This window comes from Amblyomma mixtum, chromosome 8 (assembly GCF_055824585.1).
Source record: "Amblyomma mixtum isolate Tamu chromosome 8, ASM5582458v1, whole genome shotgun sequence".
NCBI lineage: Eukaryota > Metazoa > Arthropoda > Arachnida > Ixodida > Ixodidae > Amblyomma > Amblyomma mixtum.
The window spans coordinates 116,897,285-116,908,125 of record NC_143019.1 but is presented as its reverse complement, the minus strand read 5'-3'; the positions used below and the strand labels follow the sequence as shown (position 1 = coordinate 116,908,125).

Below are 10,841 nucleotides of genomic sequence, written 5' to 3'. Positions count from 1 at the left end.
TTTCGGTACAGGTGTTTTGCACCTTTTAATGCGTTTTTCCTTTCTTTTTTTGCCCTTGTGTTCTTCAGCGTTTGCTTTTACAGTGTATTCAACATCGGTATTCTGGCTCGTGTCGCTTCTTTTACCCTAATTTCCAAAATTTCTAGTTTTGTGCCATGCTTTTCGCCTAAACTATTTTTATCTTACGGTGAATTTTTGTCTCTTTTTTCCTCAATTCCAGCGTCTATTGAAAATGGGACACGGTCACTTTCCATTCTCCAGCCTACACCGAATGATTATGTTCTCCAGCGAAAGTACTTCATGTCAGCAGGCACACTACAAAAATAAAAAAAGTGTTCGTCTCTTCCAAGCCTCTAGATAGTACCTTACGTGCCAGAATTGCCAAGAAACAGAATTTCTTCGTCAGCCGCATGGCGGAGAACTTATGGTTTTGCTTAAGCTCGAAATCTCTGTAAGATTAGGCGAGCCCTTATCCTCACTATTATATATTTATTTTTTCAAAAATGAAATTTCGTAGAAGAAAATCTCCACATCGATATTGAAACCGTAGTCAAAGGCTAGTTTGGGTCCATTACAACAAAATAGAACTTAATTGTAGTACTTGCAGACGAACACCTCTATTCGTAAAGTCAAAATCGGAATTTTAGAACTCTCTCAGGAAAAATACAGCAATGAAAACAAACACACTCAAAAAACATTTCGATCTGCAGCAAACAATTCACAACATAACTTCACATATCACATCGGGAACGTTTTGAGGGATGGTATGAAATATTCTTTTCGTTTTAAAGCGTTACGAATGCAATTCCAGGTTAAAGCTCCTTTGAACTCTAATATTTTTTGGCCGTACAGGCGCAGGTATGTAGCTGAGCAGCAAGGATAGTCCAATTCGTTTGCGTCCAATATGATTATATTTTATTCTGTTTTTTTTCTGCTGTTTTTCGGCTGTACAACTAAACCACTAGGATATATGGCGAGCGATTTGGTCTACCGAAATTATTAACTACAGCTGGAACAAATCTACGTCGTCATCATCAGCCTGACTACGCCCACTGTAGGGCTAACGCCTCTCCCATGTCTCTTTGCAAGAGCCCCTGTCCTTGCAAGAGTCATAACACTGAATCCATCTAGCGTCGTTGATTTGGTTGTGCGTTTCTCGGAAGAATTCACAGCACATGATTAGAAATTTCTGAAACCAATTGGTTTTATGCCAAAGTATTTTTCACGAATGTAAATGTGATGTCCTACCCATTAGGTACCTTCAGTGCCAAAATAACTAAGATTGTCAGCTGCGTTCATCTTCGTTCCATCATAATTACTGGCACATTTTTTTGTTTCCTTTCGAGACGGACATGGGATCAAAAATGGCATACTTTTCACCCTTAAAGATTTCAGACAGAGAGGAGTTAAGCCCTTCGGGGAGGGAGTTTTGCAAAGCTGTTTTTATTGAAAACGTTACATCATGAAGAACTATCTACGTTGCCGGCGTGACGGTAAACGTTTGCGGATTTGAGTAATGGTCAACGTTCAGGGCGCCCTGCATATAACTCTCTACAGTGAATGTTGTTCAATGTCCGAAACTTATGAGCAGAGCCTGTACCGGGGTCGAGCTCTACAACGTTGACCTCTGCAGTGCACTCGTGCGCCGGCAGTTTTGGCTGAAACAAAACAAAAAGACGAAGTGCAAATTTGTTCACATGTAATAGTTCTGGCTTTGTTCTCATCACTCGAACTTCACAGTACATTTACGTCACAGTGGGCTTCATTATAGACAGGTAGTTAAAAGGACGTATGAAGCAAAATAGTTTCTAAAGGGACAGGCTTCTTCAGAATTCTCGCATGTTCTAGTTTATGTAAATATTTCTTAAAATGTTTCGGGTGGTCCGCCTGTTGGTGCATTAGTCTGGAGCTCGTGCCTCATGGCACCTGTGACCCTGATGAAAGTCATTTTGAAAAGTACGAAGACTTTCATTCACTAGTACGCAAAATATTCATGCCAAAAAACAAAACAATTGGCACGCCATTCCTGCGTTAACGAGAAATGCTGTAGCTACAGACAGCATAATGAAGCTGGAGGCACTGAGGAAGAAAACTAGTAAGCTTACACCCTTATTATGTAACGTTTCATATCATTGGCACTGGTGTCAGTATGGGAAAAAAAAAACCACAGAAAGATGAGAAGAAAAAGGTTAATCGTAGCATCAACCTGGGCTAGAACAAGACGTGAGGCTGGAAGCCGTTTCATTGCAGAGCACAATGTAGCGGGTGGAGCTTTTTTCATGAAACGCTTATTTCCCAGCGATGGCTGTTAAGCGCCCGTTCCTAGGTTTTGGTGTAGCCGTCGTACTAGTTGCAGGAAAAACTATGGGGGCCCTTTGGCAGCCTATAGTGCGCTAGGCGAAAGCCATTGTCGCGCTACTTCGACTGCCAATGACTGCCTATGTTTGTTACGGCTGCACTGCTTGGGAGCCATCCTGCCGCACACCGACTGACGACGGAGCAGCGCTTGAAGCCGCCGCGCCGACAACTCCACCTGTCTACGAAGATGACGTCACCTTTTGGCAGCTGCGCTCGTCGATGAGTCACCCCAGGCGCTGGATGTAACGCCGGACGGACGGACGGAAGAATGAGCCATTAAAGGTTGTCGCCTTAATACGTCGCAGTAGTTGGCGTAAGCGGTGGGGAATCACTCAGAGCGTGTTTACCATGCACGAAATAAATATGACGTGAAATGCGTATCGGACAGTTCCTTCCCACCTAAACTATCCGGAGGGTGGCTATTGTGTAAAGAGGAGGGTATCGGGAGAGTGGAGCAGTCCTCAACCGGAAGCTGCGTGCTATAGAAGGAGGAAGGTATTGCGAGAGCGTAAGAAGGCATAACCGCTCGATGCTTACTACGGAAACCGCCCGGAAGGTACTCACCATGGAAGGACGAGGATAGCTGCCTTGGCTGGAGGCTTTCATGCGGGAGCATAAAACGGCATAACCGATGGTGGTTACCAGGGAAACCGGACGCAGGGTGGTTGCAGCGGAAGGAGAAGCTGGCGTGGAAGCTAGGAAATACCTAACTGGAGGATGATTACCGTGTAAGAAGAGTATGGCGAGAGCGTGGAAAGGCAAACCTGTACTTTGTTGCCATGGGAACTAACACGAGGGTAGTTACAGTAGAAGGAAGAAGAGAGTTACCGTAGAAAGATGGTGGTATGGCAGGAGCGTATCAATGCGTACCACGGTACTCATTCGGAGCGTGATAACGGCGGAAAGAGCAGAGAGGGTGCAGGGAGAGTGGAGCAATGTAGAACGGTCAATCTTTGTTCAGCTGCTGCGAAACGCGCCACCCGAGGAGAGGGTCACGGGTGGCTCTGCTATATAAAGAGGTACCTAGATGTACACAGGAGCATGGTCGCTCTCAGTTCTCTACAGCAAAATATGCTCAAGTATAAATACCTAAACAGCTGTCGCTCAATGTCGTGTTAGCCACTGGTAAAAATCATGCCATTTTTTATTGTGCTCAATAAGCACTGCCACTTTATGAGTGAATTTTCGATCAGCTACCTTAGACTGAAATGAGAAGTGCGTCAGCAGGTAGATGGAAAGCCCCCCCCCCCCCCCCCAACAAAAAAAAAAAGAAAGAAAGACCATAGAAAAGACGAGGAACTTCCCTGTATGGGACATACGAACTCTCGGAAGTCTCTGCTTCCAAGACTGCGGGGCCATTTGCCACTCAAGTGTTATCAGCCTACGGTCTTGGGTGCCGCACGCATAAAATTGTGTCCCTTGGGGAAACGACACAAAGAGCTGGAATAACTGAAGTCTAGTTACGTGTCCATTCTGCTCTCAAGGTGCACTGAAGCGGGTTCTGAGGTGGTATTTTCACCGTGGTAACTCGACGTGCACGTTCCGAGAATTCTTAGTAACTGCGAATTGTTAGCCTGTGCGGCTGAGTTCTCTATTAAAACAAATGAAACGTCTCGGTTCCCGCTTTTTTTTTAACACCCCTCCGAAAAGAGCCCGAGTCAGCCATTGCGCGAAATGCACTTTAGACATCCGCGGGATGGCTTGCTGCTCTGCCATCGGCGGAGTGATGCGTAGCAATCAGCGATTTCACGCTTATTTTTATTTCCCTGGGCCTAATTTGCGGCTATGTAGAATGAGACTGGCACTATTTATTTACGAAACATAAAAAAAGAAATAAAAGCGATAACGAACTGGATGAAAAGAACTCCACGCTTTGGCTGATTTCTCCCCTTTTGGGGGGTGAGCTCAACAAAATAAAAGGAGTGAGCCGGGACGTTGATTCGACTTACGAAGAAAGCGGCCGCACAGGATAATAATTCTAAGCTTTTAAGAATGCTCGGAGAGTGTAGATCGAGTTTCCGTGGTGAAAACGTGATTTCAGATTCCTTTCTAGTTCACCTTTAAGGCCTGCAATAAGGCTTGATTTGTTACCTTTATTGGCTTGAAAGGACGATCTCATGCTAGCCTTTCTACAGCCCAGTCATACTATAGACGTAGAGACGGCGGGAACATAGCAGGGGATGTAGGTGCTGTTGCGACCCGGGTAGCATGGCCGGAGACCGGTGATGGGACGAGGAGGATGGGAGACTGGGTTCGGAGGAAGGTAACGAAAAACTTTATACACTTATTTACATTATTTACATAGAGCGACTGAGAAAGACTCTCAGTGGAAGGGGAACGTCTTCGTCAACCGCAGTCGACTGGAGCTAGCAGGCTTCTCTCGGCCACACTCACGGCCGAGTTAAATATGGTTCGGATTCCCCAGATCCCTGGCTGGGGAATAATGTTCGAAGAGCACTGTCCAATCAGATGGACCGAAGTAGAGGCTGGTGTTACCACCCACGGCCGGGCAGGTGCGGGCTTTTCCACTCTCTCGCAGCTGGGTCGATGGGAAGGGGGAGATGCTGACTCATCCAGCCCGGCTGGAAAGGAATCTCCCGCAGTCTTCCAGCAGGTGAATGAACCTGCCTCCCCGCCTGTTGTCCAGAACACGAGTCGGGAACACAGCATTCTTCAATTAACAGCCAGCGTGACTGGTGCCGCCACGTCGCCTCCGCTTCGCTGTGGTTGCTCTGACAATAGCCCCTGCACATCTCCTGCCTTCGTCGCTGCTCCCACAGTCACCTGCACTACGCTTCCGCTGGGGTTGCTGCTGACATTGGCTCCTGCCTTCACCGCTGCTGCCGCGGTCACCTGCACTTCGCTACACTAATCCATTCAGGCTCGGAGGGCGGCATTACAAGCACCCCACTTCACCACCGCCGTCGCGAGGTTGTCGGCCTCGTCGATTGTTCACGGTTGCTGCTGGTCGGGCCCACGTGGCTAGAAGTACGGTCACGACAGCTCGTCCGCCGCCAGGTAGAGGCCTCGAAAGGGGTTAGAGCTCCTCGCTGTCCCCTGAAGAGGCCGCATCAGCCAGGCAGGTCCTCTGTTTCCTGGGTGATCCAAGGGTCGGTGTCTGCAGGCCAAGGGTCTCAGGTAGAGCATTAGTGGTCAAATCTGCACAATGCCCCCACCCCGGCAAGGCAAGAGCACCACCGTTCTCCCGAGTCGTGCCAGGCAAAACAAAGAACAAGGCCTCAAGCTGTGCTGCTCAATTAACTCCCCTTTTTGGCTCCCCCCCTCAGGCGGTCTGGTTGGGTGAGCTGCGGACGGGACCTATGCGGACGATTCACTAGCACCGCATTTTTCAATTTTGAAACAGCTTTTGTTCTGGAGAAATTACAGCTGCCGTTGCGATTCACAGACCAACGGCCCCGATAGATCAGACGAGGAGACATAGAGCTCCACTACTATTGACGTATTCTCAAGCGCTAATCTATGCCTAAGAAACAACATACATAACCTACACACTGCAACTCTCCATTACAAAACCTCCAATGCTGTCATACAAAAAAAAAACTCGTTTACGCAGAGAATTAACAAGCTTCCTTAAGCTACATCACAACGGCCAGAAAACACGAAATACAAAACCCCGCACAGGCATAAAAGCTCAACACTTCGTTTCCGTTTTTCTGCCGTACATGAATAAAAAAACAAACAGCAAATACAAGACGCATGTATTCCTGGAATACCCCTACTTCAGCCGCCACCGGCGCGGTCGGGCTGCCGTTCAACCAGCTACGGTTTCCAAAAAGCTGCGGGGCTGATTAGTTCCGTCTCTTTCCGACTGGCATGCATAGCCCGGGCAGCGCTGAAAAAGCTTTACACGAGAGAGGCGCTTCCCCCTCTCCCGGTTCCCTGCATGTCTCGTCTCTGTCTGACCCGCGCGCGCTCTACAGCGTCCTTTTTTCCGGTAGCCGCGCGCTTCTTTCTTCAGGCAGCAGCAGTGTTCACATGTCTCCTGACAACCCCTGCTGCGGTCCCACAATGGAGCAGGTGGTTTACATCCAGTCTGCGCACGCTTAGTTACCTTGGCTTTAATGCGACGCCTATGAACTCTTGAGCGCCGCGGTTGCAATTTTGCAAAGTTACAAGGTTGGCTGGTCCTCAAACTCGCGGGCTTTATGACCCGTACCTTTTTCATTTCAGCGCAACCTTTCACCTTAGTTTTCCTTGCGCGCCGACGCTTTCTCGAGGCTACCCTAGCGCATCTGTATCGTGCGTTTCCGGTTATCGCGGCGCCGTCGCGTGTTAAGCTGCTGGCCCTCGCCGCAGCATCAATTTCCAAAGGCCCGTCATGTTCAAGATTTTTCTCCCCGTTCAGCGAAGCCAATTGCGCTTTCCTCGCAGTGCTAGGCGACGGTCTCTCTGAAAAATCCACCGCTCCTGCGATTCCATTCGACCACAACTCGTTTTCCGGTGTTCGGTCGCGAGCGGCCGTTGTTCCCTCATCCTTGAAATGACCTTTGTTTTGATGCAGCGCTGATGCGCATTCCTCGCTTACAATCGATCTCTCAGCTGTCGCTTTCACCACATGACTGCTTTCTGGTATTGCGGTGCCGTCACGTGTTATGGTGCAGGCCCTCGCCGCAGCGTCAAAAGCCAACACAGTAATTCCCGGAGGCTCGTCGCGTGCGGAATTTTCCTCGCGTAGGGAAACTACCTGAGCCCTACTGTCAGTGCTAGGCAACGACCTCTCTGAAAGTTCGCACGCCTCAGTGATTTTGTCTGAGCTCGGTGCTTCACTGTCTGGCGTTCTGTCGCTGGCCGCTGCGTCTCTGTCATCTACCTTCAAATGACCTTTCTCGAGTGTCTCACCAGCTGCATTCAGATGAGATTTTTCGCAGACTATCTGACCCTGAGCTGCCTTTGCCTCGTCCTTCCCTTTCAAATCGGCATGGCTCTGAGGGTTCGATATTGCCCTGTGGCACATTTCTTTGTTTCCAGCGTGTTCAAACAAATCATCGCCAGTGCCTTTGTTATGGGTTTCGTTGTAGCTCAAGCCCCTCTTCTTTAGCTCGTCTTCCGAGTGGTCTGAAAATAGGTAGGGGCACTGCTCCGGCAAGGCTGCTGACACCGCCGCTTCGATATGCAGCAGCCCAAACGGGCCTTCAATGGTGACGCGCGCGACCGGCAGGCAGACTCTCTTCCTGGGCCACCTGCCGGATCCACGCGCTTTGCCCAGTGAAATCTTTCGGTGAAACGAGCGAAGGGTGCATTACATCCATTGTGGCGGCGGAGTCGCGCAGGACGCGACACCGTCGCCCATTCACGGTCATTTCACGCATGTACGGCTCTAGTAGGCGCACATTTTCCTCGTCAAGAGTAGTGAGCGAAAAAACCAGCTTAGTCCTTCGACAGCCGCTCGCGATGTGCCCTGGCTCATGACAGCGGAAACATACTGCCGGTCTCCTCGCCTCGAAGGCTTTAGCACGATCCTTCTCTTTTTTCTCTTTGTCCGCGTCATTTCTACCGACGGAATCTTTTTCGCGGTCCCCCTCATCTGCCGCTTTCTCTGCCCTCGGTGGGGCCGCTCCGTTCTCGTTCCGCAGTGGGCGCGCCCTGAACTCCCTGTAGGTCTTGGTTGCTGCCCGCAAGCTTTCCTTTCCTTTTTCGCGCCTCACCTGGAACTCTTCTGCGAGCTCGGCGGCGCGCTCTAAGCTTTTCTTTTCGGGCCTGTCTTGCACCCAGAGCCGTGTTTCCTCATTTAAACAGTTTTAAAACTGTTCTAAACATATTTCTTCCACAACTTTGTCACGGTCCTCGTAAACCTCCGCGGCCTTGAGCCATTCGATCAGATTTGCCCTAAGACCGTAGACAAAATCTGAGAATGACTCAGAGGGCCGCTTCCCAGTGGTTTTGAAACGTCGACGGAAGGCGTCGGCTGACAGGCGGTACCTTTTTAGCAAAGTGGCCTTCACTTTATCATAATCATCCGCCTCCGCTTTTGTCAGCCGAGCAAGCACGTCGGCAGCCTCACATGGCAGAACCGTCAAAAGGTGCTGAGGCCAAGTTGTGCGAAGAAAGTTATGCCTTTCGCACGTGCGCTCGAAGTTCACAATAAACAGCCCGATATCCTCGCCCATTTTGAAAGCAGACATAAGATCTTTAATTTTGGGCGGCTTTGATGTCTGACTGCTCACCACAGAGGTCGTGCCTGCCTTTGATTCAGCTTCAGCTAGCTTCACCTCTAGTGGCTTCTTTTCTAGCTCCACCTCATCTTTCCTCTTTTGTTCCGCTAATCCCAATTCTCTTTTTCGCTCCTCTAATTCGTCTTTTCTTTTTCGTTCCTCCAATTCCTCTCTTCTTTTGATTTCCTCCCAGTGCTCCACTATCTCCTCATCCTCAAAACCGAGGTCCTCTATCGCACTGATAACCTACAATTTCTTCACATTTTCCCCACAATGAATCCCTAATTCCCCAGATAAGGAGATCAGGTCGATCTTACGCAGCTTTCGCCAGTCCATGACTGCCCTTAAGTGCTCGGTAACAATGTGATCGCAAGTCTCTCAAGGATGTTGGTGCAGCGCAAGGTTCAAATCCGAACAGGTTACTGCAACCAACTTACACTACCAGGAAGAGCAGCACAAATGCTAAGCCTGGCAATACTCAAGGGGAGAAGGCAGTACACTCACCAAAACCGGAGCACGGACACCACGTAGACGATTCCACCGCTGCCAACCAGTTGTTGCGACCCGGGTAGCATGGCCGGAGACCGGTGATGGGACGAGGAGGATGGAAGACTGGGTTCGGAGGAAGGTAACGAAAAACTTTATACACTTATTTACATTATTTACATAGAGCGACTGAGAAAGACTCTCAGTGGAAGGGGAGCGTCTTCGTCAACCGTAGTCGACTGGAGCTAGCAGGCTTCTCTCGGCCACACTAACGGCTGAGTTAAATATGGTTCGGATTCCCCAGAACCCTGGCTGGGGAATAATGTTCGAAGAGCACTGTCCAATCAGATGGACCGAAGTATAGGCTGGTGTTACCACCCACGGCCGGGCAGGTGCGGGCTTTTCCACTCTCTCGCAGCTGGGTCGATGGGAAGAGGGAGATGCTGACTCATCCAGCCCGGCTGGAAAGGAATCTCCCGCAGTCTTCCAGCAGGTGAATGAACCTTCCTCCCCGCATGTTGTCCAGAACACGAGGCGGAAACACAGCAGTCTTCAATTAACAGCCAGCGTGACTGGCGCCGCCACGTCGCCGCCGCTTCGCTGTGGTTGCTCTGACAATAGCCCTTGCGCATCTCCTGGCTTCGTCGCTGCTCCCACAGTCACCTGCACTACGCTTCCGCTGGGGTTGCTGCTGACATTTGCTCCTGCCTTCACCGCTGCTGCCGCGGTCACCTGCACTCCGCTACACTAATCCATTTAGGCTCGGAGGGCGGCATTCCAAACACCCCACTTCACCACCGCCGTCGCGAGGCTGTCGGCCTCGTCGATTGTTCACGGTTGCTGCTGGTCGGGCCCACGTGGCTAGAAGTACGGTCACGACAGTGCTTCAATAGGGGTCCATGCCACCGTTGACATCAGGTTGAAATAGGCCACTAGCGGTCCCTTTGCGCGTGTAAGCATTCACACCGAGCACTTCCCACGCCTAACTGAAGTCTTATCTCCTTCCCCACAATGCTGGGAGTAGGGAACGAGGTTAACGGCCGCCACTTTCTGAAAATATGATTGCTTAGGAAATATTTTTCTAATCGAAATGAAGTGACCGTAGAAGAGATTATATTATTAAACATTCCTTTATTTTTTGTGACAAGAATGAACAAGGCGGAGCGAAAAAGATAGAACTTCACCGAAATGTGTCCTTCTAAACGTGCATGCGCTTTCGGGTCACTCACCTTGTCAAATGCAATGACGCAATCAGTGGGGATGTAATACTCGGAGCAGTTTGAAGCAACAGTATAAAAGTTTATCCTGTAGTTCCAGCCGGCATAGCGCTGGTGAAAAAAAGAAAGACCGTACGTTTGAGCAAAGGCATACTGGAAGGTTTGTGGAGAGCTCAGTGTTGAGCCGTATGTTGAGCCGTATAACACGCATATTAAATCGTAACAGGCATATTCTGCCAACCCTAGTCAAAATGTTAATAAATTATGATTTCTGTTGTTCATATAAAAATTACTGCCATCTTGTCTGAATCCCGACTACAGACCACACTTCATTTTGCCCTGAAACAAAATCATATATTGCTGCAACAGGAAATTTAGCCACACAGGAGGGAAAAAAACTGGCAGTGGCTTAGCTCTGCCATTCCAGGATGAACGTAGCGTATGCGGCTAACTGCCAAGGGACAACCTCGGGGCCTGAGGAATTGAGGTTTTCCAATCTCTCCGCCGACTGGCAGCGCCTCGGCTCTTTTTAACTTCCTTGAAGAGCGCACTGCATGGTTGGTTGGTTGGTTGGTTGGTTGCGACTGAGAGAAGGATGAAAAAGAAA

General features: G+C 49.5%; 1 pseudogene; it reads right to left on the bottom strand.

The window, feature by feature from the left end:
- Nucleotides 1–7,511: 7,511 nt before the first annotated feature.
- Nucleotides 7,512–8,867, bottom strand: LOC149334063 (uncharacterized; annotated as a pseudogene).
- Nucleotides 8,868–10,841: the final 1,974 nt, after the last annotated feature.